At 44.3% G+C, this 15,462-nt stretch overlaps 1 pseudogene; it reads left to right on the top strand.

Moving 5' to 3' along the window:
* The first annotated feature begins 314 nt into the window (after window positions 1-314).
* On the top strand, window positions 315-4,672 carry LOC123154524 (probable LRR receptor-like serine/threonine-protein kinase At3g47570; annotated as a pseudogene).
* The last annotated feature ends 10,790 nt before the right edge of the window (window positions 4,673-15,462 follow it).

Raw genomic sequence — 15,462 nt, 5'->3', positions numbered from 1 at the left:
ATTACCATATTCAAAATTTCCTGAGTTATGACCTTACCATACCTGGATTGATTTATTACTATACGTGGATTAATTAGGATTTATTACTATATGATTTATTACTATACGTGGATAGCCTTACCATACCTGGTGGTAATTTAAATTTATTACCATATTCGATATTTCCGAGTTATGGCCTTACCATATCTGGATTGATAGCCTTTGGGGTAATTTAAATTTATTACCATATAATTGCCATATTCAAAATTTCCTGAGTTATGACCTTACCATACCTGGATTGATTTATTACTATACGTGGATTAATTATGATTGATTACCATAAATACGTTGGGTATTGCCGGTCAGACGAGAAAAGAGAAAAACCGGTGGGAGGGGCTAGTGGGAGGTGGGACGAAGAAAAACCGGTTGAAAATAAACCGGTTGAAAATAAACCGGTTGAAAGTGGGGGGACTATTCAACCAATTCGTCCATTAGGAGTAGAGATTGGCTTGAATTGGCTGCTTTAATCTAATGGGAAAATCAGCCCATGGCATGGAAGTAGAGGAAAGTCTGCACTGCACAGGTCTACATCCAATGGGAAATCGGATTTTATGGAGTGACGAATTCTCTGATTGGCAATATGATTGCGCCACATGAACATGAAATTCCAACTTAACCTGCCTTTTCTCCACATCAAATTTATTGCCCATTCCTGTAACATCGTTGGAATATTTCAAACCGTTGAAATTATGTCACACCTTCAACTGCATGACACTGGACATTGCACTAGTCATTTTCACACACACTTTTTTCACTTGTGATTGAGAAATTTGTTGTAAATAAGTGGTTATATACCAGCATCCAATATTTTCATTGGCCGACCCCGGAGAATGATAGGGATTATCGCCTATTTAGCGACATGTACACAAGGAGAGAAGTGCAGGGTACTACATTCGTTGAGGACCTACAGCTCCACCCACCACCCTCATCTCCACCTCCTTGCTCAACCATGAAGACATGGCGGCTTTTCATGGTCCATCTTCTCACTCGTACCCTCCTTTATCTCACACCCAGCTCTTCTCAACCCACCAGCAACCAAAGTATAGCAACTACAGCGCCGATCTCCCTGTGCTCCTATCATTCAAATCGTTGATAACCGGTGATCCTACAGAGGCACTGTCCTCTTGGTCTTGGGACCCTGTCAGGAATGGCACGAGCACGGTGCCGTTGCCTGATTACTGCGAGTGGACCGGCGTGTCCTGCAGCAACCGCCGGCACTCAGGCCGTGTCACCGCCATACATCTGGATGGCTTGGACCTAGCCTGCGCCATCTGCCCCCGCAGCTCGGTAACCTGACCCGCCTCCGCGTCCTCAGTCTTTCGGATAACAACCTCGGTGCTTGTACATCACTTCATGCCTTGGACCTGAGCGGGAACTACCTCTATGGTTCCATGCCTGCTTCTCTAGGTCTCCTATCAAACCTCACATCTCTCAACGTTACCCATAACAATCTGACTGGTGATATTCCCATGTCATTCTCCAACCTCACAGCTCTCACGAACCTTAGCATGCGTAGCAACTACTTCCATGGCCAAATCCCCAGCTGGCTCGGCAACCTGACTTCACTGACACACTTAGGATTATCCCAGAACAGTTTCAATGGCCATCTCTCTCCAGCTCTTGGTAAGATGGCTAATCTTGTTATATTTGACATCACAGCTAACAGACTGGAAGGCCCTTTTCCTCCATCCTTGTTCAATCTTTCTTCCGTCACAGACTTCCGCATCAGCTTCAACCAGTTTTCAGGATCTCTGCCGCTTGATATTGGCTTTAAGCTTCCCAAGCTACATATATTCACCACAAATGGGAACCAATTCGTTGGACCAATACCAGCCTCCTTGTCAAATGCTCCGCACTTAAAGATTTGTTTTTTCGCGGAAATCAGCATCATGGGCTGATTCCACGGGACATTGGCATCCATGGTCATATCCGGATATTTTCCTTAGGACACAATTTTCTTCAAACCACAGAGCGTAGGGATTGGGATTTCCTCACATCCTTAACCAACTGTAGCAACCTGACAATACTAGACCTTGAACAAAACAACCTCGAAGGTGTTATGCCAGTTACTATTGCCAATCTATCTACAGAGCTCTACTGGCTTACAATAGGCAGAAACAAAATAGCTGGGACCATACCTGCAGGTTTAGGGAAGTTTCAAAAACTTAGAAAGGTCATCCTCGCAGATAGCCTTTTCACGGGCACCCTGCCTCTGGATATTGGCCAGATTCCTGGCCTCCAGTATCTTGACCTATCCCATAATAGATTCTATGGGCGGATTCCACAGTCATTAGGCAATATCACACAATTGAGCAACCTCTCTCTATCTAATAACTTTCTAGGTGGCAGCATTCCACCAACCCTTGGTACCCTCACAAAACTTGTATCTCTGGATCTTTCCGCTAACTCCTTGATGGGGGAAATCCCACAGGAGATACTTAGTATTCCCTCTCTTACCTTACTTCTCAACCTCTCCAGCAATGCTCTAAGTGGCTCCATTCCAACACAGATAGGGAAGTTGAACAGCCTTGGCATAATCGACCTATCAATGAACAAGCTGTCTGGTGAAATCCCAGACGCTCTCAGCAGTTGCGTCCAACTGAATTTCCTAAATTTGCAAGGAAATCCTTTGCAAGGGCCAACACCGAGAGGCTTTTCTTCTTTGTGAGGCCTCGAAAAGTTGGATCTTTCCAATAATAACTTAGCAGGACCTGTACCTGAGTTCCTCCTGAGTTTGGAGCTCCTAACGTATCTAAACTTCTCTTTCAACAACTTATCTGGTCCCGTTCCAAATACAGGGATCTTTCACAATGCCACTGTATTGTTGCTCCCTGGTAATGGCATGCTATGCGGGGGTCCCCCATCCTTGCAACTCCCTTCATGCCCATATAACCAGGCTTCGCAGCATCGGCGTCGAGTCATACTCTTTTGCATTGTTGGAATTTTGATCTTCTTCATGTGCTCCCTAACTGCATGCTACTTGATGAAGACAAGAATCAAACCAAACAGTGGTGCTGATCAAGAAATCAAATTTCACCATGAGATGCATGAGAGGATATCCTATGCTGAGATAGATGCAGCAACAGAGTCATTCTCACCGGCAAATTTGATTGGTTCTGGAAGTTTCGGCAACGTGTACATAGGAACTCTAAATCTTGATGAGAGTTTATATACTGTAGCAATCAAGGTTCTCAATCTTGGCAAACGAGGAGCTAATAGAAGCTTCTTGAGAGAGTGTGAAGCCCTAAGGAAGATTCGACACCGGAAACTTGTCAAAGTGATCACTGTGTGTAGCAGTTTGGACCGTAATGGTGATGAGTTTAAGGCACTTGTCTTAGAATTTGTCTGCAATGGAAATTTAGATGAGTGGCTGCATCCAAAAGCAGCGACTAACAGCATGACCTTTAGAAGGCTAAGTTTGATGGAAAGGCTATGCATTGCTCTTGATGTTGCAGAGGCATTAGAATATCTTCATCATCAAATTGAGCCATCCATAGTTCACTGTCACATCAAACCATGCAACATCCTTCTAGATGATGACATTGTTGCGCACATTACCGACTTTGGTCTAGCAAAGATAATGCATACTGAAGAATGCGAGCACGGTGGTGGTGGAACCGAAAGCAGTTCACTTGTAATTAAAGGCACAATTGGATACGTCGCACCAGGTCAGCAACATTTTAAACTCATTTAGGAATATGTATATTATTTGATTCAATATCAGTTTGGCAGATTTCACTTGACAAGCTAAATTGAATTGATGAGTGAAATCTGCCAAATTTGTGTCTACTCAGTGCACAACGAGTAACATCTTTGTCTACATGTTTTCTAGAGTATGGCTCAGGATCCGAACCCTCCACGGAAGGCGACGTATATAGCTACGGGGTGTTGCTATTGGAAATATTTACTGGAAGGAGGCCAACTGACAATTTCATGGATGGTGTGACAGGCCTTGTCGGCTATGTCAGGATGTCCTATCCTTATAAGCTACTGGAAATATTGGATGCTAGTGCAACCTACAGCGGAGACACGCAGCATATCATTGATATATTCTTATATCCTATGTTTAAGCTTGCCCTAGCTTGCTGCGAGGATTGCCCAAGGCACAGAATGAAGATAGATGATGTAGTCAAGGAATTGAACATCATAAAGAGAGCATGTGCAGCTCATAAGGCTGTCCATGAGTTTCGAGCAACCGCCTAATCCATAGGCGAGCAATGAAGCGTTATGATCATCTTTTCGGTGTGCACCCTGATGCTATGGAAATGGAATGGGAGTTCTGAAATGTGCTTCTAAAACTTGTGCTTCTATTATTTGATCATATAGTGTTTGAACTTCATCTGAGGCGTGCTCATATCGAAGTTCACCGGTGTGTGTGTTGTTTTGTATTGCTGGCGTTCGGTGCCTGGAATTCCCTGAAGTTCAGTTCTGGTGCCGTCCTGAAATCCGTAGCTTGGTCTCTGCCTCCGAACTCGCCGTATCAGCAGGTGCGGTGTAGGTGTTTTCTTGTTGCCGGTGTTTCGTTGATATGGGGTGAGATTTGATTTGAAATGTTTAAATTCGTAAACTGCCCGGAACTGTTCTTTCTAGAATTAAAATTGATTTCAGGGGCTAGTCCTGTCCGGTCTTGTTCTTTCTGTTTCTTTGCTCACAGACACAGAAAAACATTTTTGCTCTTCTTTGTGTCGTTCACTCGTTCTACAGGGGTAGTCCTCCATGTCAGCAGTCACTACTCACATTCGGTGTGTCACGTTGGATAAGCTGACAAGTGGGCCCCACCCGTCAGCAGTTATGAGGAAGCATTCGAGACCATCGGTTGAGCAAGTAATGGATTCTAATTGGAGGAGAATCATCACTGTCTTAGCTTCAGCTCATGACTGGGCGCTAATCAAACATATCCTTCAGCTGGTATACGATACGACCTTTTGCTAGATCACCTGCTAGTAATTTCCCACTCTATCAGAAAGCTGCCAAGCAGTATAGTGCCCGCCTGTTGAACTCGACGGCTCGGGTAATTGATGGGATGCCACGGCTCTCTTGCATCTTGTATGATGGAAAATCAGATGTCTAAGTGTGATTTCGGAAAGGGAAGATAAAAAAGAAAACGGGCCAAAGAAAAAGAAAAAAAGAGAAGCAAAAGGTAAAGTGTGTCTGCAAATACAATGGAGCCCTCAGGAACAGCAATAGCATCTGCAGAATTTCAGAAAGAAAAGGGCCAGATCGTGTATAACTGTACATGGAAATAATTATGTTCTGATGAGCTCCGGTTTAACTGCAACACTGGCTGAATTTCTGAAGACAGCAGAGGTGGATTACATATGGCTAAAACAAAGAGATCTGTGATTTTATTGGCAATAGACTGAAGATTTTTTTAAAAAAATCAGACGGGTCAAGGCCCTGGGCCCAAATGGTTTGTCCAAATAATATCTTAGTGAACTTGTGATGAGGTTCTAACTGTTTTTTTTTTGCCACATGAACCTACTATATTATTCTATCTGTTCCCATTCACATGGCCTTCTCATTTTTCTTTGTTTAACTTCGGCCATTAGTTTGAGCAATAATATATGTGTTGTCTGTTATAATTTTTTTCATCATGGTTTGAATAAGAATTTGATGATATAGTTTTGTGACCCATAATCCTTGTTTAGTTGTTTAAATTGATAGTCCAACCTGAATTTTGAAATATGTGCACACCACGTAATTTAGGACGAAAGGAGCGCCCTTGTAGCGAAATGGTATCTTGTCCACCGTCGATCTGTATCGAAAGTAAGCTCGTTCTGGATAGCTTACTTTTATTTCATCTTTGCATTGAACATATTATGTGCTGCTTGGGATTGCTACTGAAAATGTGTTGAGGGATACACTTATGTGGCATTATAGATGTGTGTGTTTGTGTGTGCGCGCCTGTGTGTGTTACTCGTTCTATCTAGTCATAGTGGGAGTAACTTAGCTAGTAACATAACGCGTCACAAAACAAGTTTGCTTATGTTGCACCTAGTTAATGAGGAGAGAGGTGTTTGGAGTAACATATTATGTTACCATCACATAGCGCTTCCCAAGAAATGTTGAGTCTATAAGCTAATAAATGCAACCATATATGATACTACTTCTATGACACTTTGCACTATGAAGGTAGTAACATAGACTAGTGTCATATGCATGACACTAGTCTAAGTTACTCCCCACTATGACCAGCCATGTTGGGGATCGTTGCAGAAATTAAAAATTTTCTACGCATCACCAAGATGAATCTATGGAGTTTACTAGCAACGAGAGGAGAGTGCATCTTCATACCTTTGAAGATCGCGATGCAGAAGCGTTGCAAGAACGCGGTCGGTGGAGTCGTACACGAAGCGATTCAGATCGCGGCCGATTCTGATCTAAGCACTGAACAACGGTGCCTCCGCGTTCAACACACGTGCAGCCCGATGACGTCTCCCGCGCCTTGATCCAACAAGGAGAGAGGGAGAGGTTGGGGAAGACTCCGTCCAGCAACAGCACGACGGCGTGGTGGTGGTGGAGCGTGGCACTCCAGCAGGGCTTCGCCAAGCACTGCGAGAGACGAGGAGGGAGAGGGGTAGGGCTGCGCCAGGAGAAGGGATGCGGTTGCCCTCCCACCCCCACTATTTATAGGGGGAAGGGGAGAGGGGGCCGGCCCCCTAGATCCATCTAGAGGGGGGGCCCTTAGGGTTTCCAACTAGGGGGGGGGGGCAGTGGCCCCTAGGGTTTCCAACCCTAGGCACCTTGGGCCCTTGGGGGGCGCACCAGCCCACTAAGGGGCCGGTTCCCACCCATCTACAGCCCATTAGGTCCTTTGGGGCAGGTAGACCCTCCCGGTGGACCCCCGGAACCCCTTCGGTGGTCCCGGTACAATACCGATAAACCCCGAAACCTTTCCGGTGACTGAAACTGGACTTCCCATATATAAACCTTTACCTCCGGACCATTCCGAAACTCCTCGTGACGTCTGGGATCTCATCCGGGACTCCGAACAACATTCGGTAACCACGTACATATATTCCCTATAACCCTAGCATCATCGAACCTTAAGTGTGCAGACCCTACGGGTTCGGGAAGCATGCAGACATGACTGAGACATCTCTCTGGACAATAGCCAACAGCGGGATCTGGATACCCATGTTGGTTCCCACATGCTCCACGATGATCTCATCGGATGAACCACGATGTCAAGGATTCAATCAATCCCGTATACGATTACCTTTGTCTACCGGTATAGCACTTGCCCGAGATTCGATCGTCGGTATACTGATACCTTGTTCAATCTCGTTACGGCAAATCTCTTTACTCGTTCCATAACACATCATCCCGTGATCAACTCCTTGATCACACTGAGCTCATGATGATGATGTCCTACCGAGTGGGCCCAGAGATACCTCTCCGTCATACGGAGTGACAAATCCCAGTCTCGATTCGTGCCAACCCAACAGATACTTTTGAGGATACCCGCAGTGTACCTTTATAGCCACCTAGTTACGTTGTGACGTTTGGCACACCCAAAGTACCCCTACGGTATCCGGGAGTTGCACAATCTCATGGTCTAAGGAAAATGATACTTGACATTAGAAAAGCTTTAGCAGACGAACTACACGATCTTGTGCTATGCTTAGGATTGGGTCTTGTCCATCACATCATTCTCCTAATGATGTGATCCCGTTATCAATGACATCCAATGTCCATGGTTAGGAAATCGTAACCATCTATTGATCAACGAGCTAGTCAACTAGAGGCTCACTAGGGACATGTTGTGGTCTATGTATTCACACATGTATTACGATTTCCGGATAACACAATTATAGCATGAACAATAGACAATTATCATGAACAAGGAAATATAATAATAACCATTTTATTATTGCCTCTAGGGCATATTTCCAACAGTCTCCCACTTGCACTAGAGTCAATAACCTAGTTACATTGTGATGAATCGAACACCCATAGAGTTCTGGTGTTGATCATGTTTTGCACGTGGAAGAGGTTTAGTCAACGGATCTGCGACATTCAGGTCCGTATGCACTTTACAAATCTCTATGTCTCCATCTTGAACATTTTCACAAATGGAGTTGAAGCGACGCTTGATATGCCTAGTCTTCTTGTGAAACCTGGGCTCCTTGGCAAGGGCAATAGCTCCAGTGTTGTCACAGAAGAGAGTCATCAGGCCTGACACATTGGGAATAACTCCTAGGTCGGTAATGAACTCCTTCATCCAAATTGCTTCATGTGCCGCCTCCGAGGCTGCCATGTACTCCGCTTCACATGTAGATCCCGCCACGACGCTTTGCTTGCAACTGCACCAGCTGACTGCCCCACCATTCAAAATATACATGTATCCAGTTTGTGACTTGGAGTCATCCAGATCTGTGTCGAAACTAGCATCGACGTAACCCTTTACGACGAGCTTTTCGTCACCTCCATAAACGAGAAACATATCCTTAGTCCTTTTCAGGTACTTTAGGATATTCTTGACCGCTGTCCAGTGTTCCATGCCGGGATTACTTTGGTACCTTCCTACCAAACTTACGACAAGGTTTACATCAGGTCTGGTACACAACATGGCATACATAATAGACCCTATGGCCGAGGCATAGGGGATGACACTCATCTTTTCTCTATCTTCTGCCGTGGTCGGGCATTGAGCCGTGCTCAATCTCACACCTTGCAATACAGGCAAGAACCCCTTCTTGGACTGATCCATATTGAACTTCTTCAATATCTTGTCAAGGTACGTGCTTTGTGAAAGACCAATGAGTCGTCTCGATCTATCTCTATAGATCTTGATGCCTAATATGTAAGCAGCTTCTCCAAGGCCCTTCATTGAAAAACACTTATTCAAGTAGGCCTTTATGCTTTCCAGGAGTTCTATATCATTTCCCATCAATAGTATGTATTCCACATATAATATGAGAAATGCTACAGAGCTCCCACTCACTTTCTTGTAAACACAGGCTTCTCCATAAATTCGCGTAAACCCAAATGCTTTGATCATCTCATGAAAACGAATGTTCCAACTCCGAGATGCTTGCACCAGCCCATAGATCGAGCGTTGGAGCTTGCATACCTTGTCAGCATTCTTAGGATCAACAAAACCTTTCGGCTGCATTACATACAATTCTTCCTTAAGGAAACCATTAAGGAATGCTGTTTTGACGTCCATTTGCCATATCTCATAATCATAGAATGCGGCAATTGCTAACATGATTCGGACAGACTTCAGCTTCGCTACGGGTGAGAAGGTCTCATCGTAGTCAAGCCCTTGAACTTATCGATAACCCTTAGCAACAAGCCGAGCCTTATAGATGGTTACATTACCATCCGCATTTGTCTTCTTCTTAAAGATCCATTTATTTTCTATGGCTCGCCGATCATCGGGCAAGTCAGTCAAAGTCCATACTTCATTTTCATACATGGATCCTATCTCGGATTTCATGGCTTCAAGCCATTTGTCAGAATCCGGTCCCGCCATCGCTTCTTTATAGTTCGAAGGTTCACCATTGTCTAACAACATGATTTCCAGGACAGGGTTGCCATACCACTCTGGTGCGGAACGTGTCCTTGTGGACCTACGAAGTTCAGTAGCAACTTGATCTGAAGTTTCCTGATCATCATCATTAACTTCCTCTCTAGTCGGTGTAGGCACCACAGAAACATTTTCTTGAGCTGCGCTACTCTCCGGTTCAAGAGGCAATACTTCATCAAGTTCTACTTTCCTCCCACTTACTTCTTTCGAGAGAAACTCTTTCTCTAGAAAGGATCCATTCTTGGCAACAAAGATCTTGCCTTCGGATCTGAGGTAGAAGGTATACCCAATAGTTTCCTTAGGGTATCCTATGAAGACGCATTTTTCCGATTTGGGTTCGAGCTTTTCAGGTTGAAGTTTCTTGACATAAGCATCGCATCCCCAAACTTTTAGAAACGACAACTTAGGTTTCTTCCTAAACCATAATTCATACGGTGTCGTCTCAACGGATTTCGACGGTGCCCTATTTAAAGTGAATGCGGCAGTCTCTAAAGTGTTGGAGATATGCCCTAGAGGCAATCATGTATGACGATATTTCCTATGTGTTTATGAATAAAGATAGTCCATGGACATTATCAATGATGTGTATCAGCAAGTACGTGACTTGTTTGTGGGACTATGCATTGTATGATGATTGTCCTAAAAGGTCCCTAGTCGAAAGGGCTGTGTGGACGCGCAACCAACTAGACTAGCATATGACACGATCGATGGCTTGGTCTCACTAGCCATGGAGCATTGGATGCTAACCGGATAATATGAACTTGGAAGGATCTGGTCAGATTCGACGTAGTCGGATTCGAGTTGAGATAAGGTCCGAGCGGGCAGACCCAACTATGAGACGCAACGATATGTCATCTGTGAGTCTCTAGTACAACATATATTCTATGTCCTAAGACCTGAGCTGACGCATGTACTCGGGATGGTGACAGACTTGCTTTGGGCCGACCAAACGCTACTCCGTAACTGGATAGTTATAAAGGTAGGTTTCGGCTTTGTCCAGAACCATGCTGCGAGACGTGGTCGAGCAAGATGGGATGTAACATCCTAAATTTTCAATTTGGAATGTTATACATTAGATCATAAATGCATATCATATTTTATTTTGCTTTTGGTTCTGATCCTAGAAATTTTACGCAACTCAAGGACCCACAGAGAGAGTTGGCGATTTCGTTATTTTCATATTTGAGTTTTCTCAAATTTTGAGAATAGAATCATTTGATTTTATTTATTTTATCGTCAATTATTTCGATTACAAAAATATGAGAGAGGGAATAAAATGACTTTCCCAAAATAAATAAATATTGAGGATTTAATAATAAAATCAAATAAGATTTTATTTCGGAGTTTTTCGTTATTTTATTCGAATTTAGGAAAAATGTGCGTTTTTCAAAATTGCATTTAGGCCCCAAATAAATGTTCACCTTGTGCGGCTTGATTTTAGAAGCCCGGGAAAATTTATTTCGGGATTTTTGGAGTCCGTTTACTATTTCTTTTTATTTTCCTTCTGCGCGTATTTTTTTTTTAAAACGAACCGACCTAACGGGCCGTGTCCGACCCGGACTCCGGCCCGACTAGGCTATATAAGCTGGAGAGGAGGCCCAGCCGAAACCCTAAGCCGCCCCAGCCGCAGCGCCGTGCCGCCGCCGCCTCCCAGCGCCGCCGCCGCCTCGCCGCCGCACGCCGCCCGAGGTTCGCCGCGCCTCGAAATCCGCGCCAGTTTATTTTTTTCTTTTTGAAAAACCGTCCGGTTTTTCCATCGGCTTTTTAGTTTCGGTTTTTTAAATAGATCGGTTTTTCTGATTTATTTAATTAGCGAGCGTTCGCCTGTTCGTTCGTTCTAGTGAACGTTCGTTGTTTTTCTTTTTCTCGGATTTAATCCGTGATTTTTCTGATCGCGATTCCTGATCCGATTTTCTTTTTAGTATAACTTTTCGCTCGTTCATCGGAATCAGGCGATTCAAGCGCCTGGAGTTTCGTCTCGAAACCCTCTATCCGTTTAACCAACTTAAACAAGTTTTTGCTACTGTAAAATTTGCCTTAGATCCAGATTAGTAGAACGTAGTTGTTTTCTTTCGCCGTTTGACTTTCGTTGCTTCGTTCGATTTGATTCTTTTTGCAAACCGGAGTTTTTAAGTTGAACCTTCTGGTTAGATCTCTTATTTGACTTTTACCTGTGCATTAGATGAGTACTTATTGTATGCTTGTTTGTTTGTCTGCGATAGAATACCCGGAGTGCGGCGCCTGTTACTTCGAATCGCTAGGTTTCCCGGATCATCAGCAAGGCAAGTAACACTTTGATCATACCTTTCCTACTACCCAGTTTTATTGCATTAGATCAATCCTCACACATTGCATGATTAGGATCTAATTAAATTGTGGGATGGGAAGTAGTTGAGGTAGTAGGATCCGGCTTGCCTGCTCCCTCCTCATGCTCCCATCCGTGCTCCCACTCCATCCTACGGCTGTCTTTTTCTCTTTTTTCTTTCTAATCTAATCATCTCCCCCTGATTTTAAGGGGGTAGGGCCGGGCCTTATTTTGTTCCAATCAAACCATACCACGTATGCGGGAGTACGGATGGGCGCACGCCGGGGGAGCAGGCAAGTCTCGTCCGAGGTAGTACCTATTACCTGTTTATTATCAAACCTTTGGGAGTTACTTCTACGTTTGCCTATTATGCCATGCTATGCTAGTAGACGTGGATTGGGTGAGTGATATCCATGACAGATGTGAGTTTGTTAATTAATGGTTTATCTAAGGTGGAAACTTAAACACACATCTGGATGGATTGAGGCACCTGGGTATTCCAGGACTTGCCTGTTTTCTTTTGGACCGCCACCCAGGCTCAAAGGGATCATGAGACTATTCATACTAGAAACTTCCATGTGCAGCCACAAGCTATTATGGGCTCTAGCATAGTTGACTAAGTCGTGCGAACTCTTACAGTGGTAGACTAGCAGATGTAGGGGATGTAGGTGGTACGGTCTACCCGATCGTAAGGTGCTAGCGCTTCTGAAAGACTATGTCTTGGTCATCCGTCTTCTCAAACACCATGTAATGCGAGAAACCAAAGGGAGGCGATCGAGTCTTGTGGGGAAAAGTGCGCAAACCTCTGCAGAGTGTAATAAACTAATCATGGTTAGCCGTGTCCCCGGTTATGGACAATATTGAGTATCTAGTACCTGGATTATCATGTGAATCTCAACATGTTACCCTAAATTAATTTTGTTGGGCTTTGTTTAATGATGATGCTTAATTGGGATTGAGAATGCTGTCAACCATTCTCAATGTTTAACAACTACCATGATAGTTAAATAAATTTATTCCTTTGAAGTAGGGAAAAATTGGCTTTACGCAAAACTATAACCATAGAGCTTTCCACCAGCCAAATATGCATATAGTATAGCTGTTTCATTCCATTACTCTCTATGTGTTACCTTGCCAGCATATTCCATGTGCTGACCCGTTTCGGGCTGCAACGTTAATGTTGCAGACTTTTCAGACAACGATTAAGGAGTTTTTAGGTCGTGGTTCTATACTCAGTGATGCCATTGGAGTTGATGGACTCACTTATCTTCCAAGCCTTCCGCTATTATTGTTATTAGATGGCCTTAAGCCATATCTATTGTAATCAGTTCTCTATGGAGTCATTCGATGTAATAAGTGTGTGATTGCCACTCTGTTATAAATCCTCCGAGTACTGCGTGGTGTCAGCATTACTGATCCAGGGATGACACCGAAGCACAAAGATTAGACTGTTTGAGGTCTGGTTGCAAAAGAGATGGTATCAGAGCACACGCTGATTGTAGGACACGGCCACTAAGCTAAAAGACCTAGATCACTATTCACTCTCTTCTCCTCTGACTCCTCATCCTTTTCTACTCTTTTAGGATGGCGGATGCAAGGAACAAGTTCACACAACCGGATGAAGATACACCCTTTGGACGTCACTTGAAGGAAGTCACTAGATACCTGAACATAGGAGTACCAAGCTTCACCGGAACCTACAACGCCACTTTACCTGAAGAAGAGCGCTGGATGATTCAAGTTCAAGTTCCAAGAAGGACGTTCATGCCAGTCACTGAGCCCATAGAGTTTTATTTTGATGCACCAACTTGGAGTCTAGGAAAGAGCATGGCAGCTCACATCGCCATGGGACGCATTGGAGAAGTCTGCCGCAATGATCTCAAGGATACTATCTACCAGATTTGTGGGCGCCGAGATGAGCACTGGGAGATGATCAGCACCAGGAAGGATAGATCAATTGTAGCTTTTATCCAGGAGTTAAACCAGCACATTCGACGACAGGAGAACCAGATGTGCGCCGACATGATAGATCTGAAGAAGGCAAGGACAAGCATCAAGGAACTGGAGGAAGAACTCAAGGCTACACGTGAAGATTATGAAGAGGAAATTGAAGTATTAGTGGATAAGAATGCCGACCTAACTATGAAGCTAGCGATATTTATGGGAGACCCTACACCAGTAGATGAAGACGAAGAACCCAAGGAGATTAGGCCGGAAGACTACATCATCATCGATGACACAGACTCGGACCCAGATGAAAGCGATGATGACTATGTTGATGAAGCTGGAGCAGATATCATGGAGTCTGCAACCGAAGAATATTTCTAGTAGACCACCTCATTAGTAGTAGTAGTCCACCATGTAAATATAGTAGTCCGAGTACTTTTGCGATAGCTAGATCGATTGTATGCCCTTGTTTGATTGAATGAAGTGAATTGTTTGCCTTTGCCTCATGTGCATATGGGTAGTGTTTTCTCTTTAGACCCCCTCTATTCTTACATCTCATCTTTTCTAAACCCTCAGATGCCTCCGAGACGTGACCCCGAATTTACCTTTCCACCGGAGCTCACCCAGTTGATCCAGCAGTAGAACACATTGATGCAGTTGCTAGTCCAGAATCAGAACCAGGGGAACAACAACAACAACCCACCACCACCACCACCTGTTGATCACTTAGCCCGTTTTCTTAGGCTAAATCCACCGGTGTTTTCCGGTAGCACCGAGCCGATAGTAGCAGATGATTGGCTCCGCAAGACAGCTAGAGAGTTGACCACACAGGATGCACGGATGCGGAGAAGGTGAAGTTTGCCGCACATCAGCTTGAAGGACCCGCAACATCATGGTGGGAGAATTTCATAGCCACTTTCCCTGTCGACGCTGTCACATGGGACCAGTTTCAGCAGGCCTTTCGTACTGCCCATGTTTCAGCAGGAGCTATGGCCATGAAGAAGCCACTACTAGGAAAAGACCTACTAATGGCGCACCAGTTTTGCCTACTAATGGCGCATCACTGGTGCGCCATTACTAGCATGCCACTAGTAATTTTTACTAATGGCGCACCACTGGTGCGCCATTAGTATCTGGTATACTTGGCGCACCACCAAGTGCGCCATTAGTATATAAAACCATGCGCCATTAGTGTGCCTCCCAGGGGCCATATTTAACCATGTGCTTTGGCACACTAATGGCGCACTGCGGATAGATGCGCCATTAGTATACTTGGCATACTAATGGCGCACTCTGTCTTGATGCACCATTAGTATCCTTTGGCATACTAATGGCGCACCTTGTGGTGATGCGCCATTAGTATGAATATTTGGTTTTTTTTACTTTTCTGATTTTTGCACAGGTTACAAAATATATTATTTGACAGAATATAGACAGTAGCACACAGCAACAGCAGATTCATCGAATACAATAGAAGATTAGTCTCCGAATACAATTCATCATATTAGTCTCCGAATTCAAAAGACCGAACAAAGATAAAACATTACAAGTCTCGAGACCGCGAGTATCGAGTTTGTCTTCACGTTACAAGTCGATATCAATCATCTAAACTACCATCACATAGAAGAGAGCTGCG

Source organism: Triticum aestivum, chromosome 7A, assembly GCF_018294505.1.
Source record: "Triticum aestivum cultivar Chinese Spring chromosome 7A, IWGSC CS RefSeq v2.1, whole genome shotgun sequence".
In the NCBI taxonomy this organism is placed as follows: Eukaryota; Viridiplantae; Streptophyta; class Magnoliopsida; order Poales; family Poaceae; genus Triticum; species Triticum aestivum.
The sequence above is the reverse complement of the archived record's forward strand: the minus strand, read 5'-3'. Positions and strand labels throughout refer to the sequence as shown.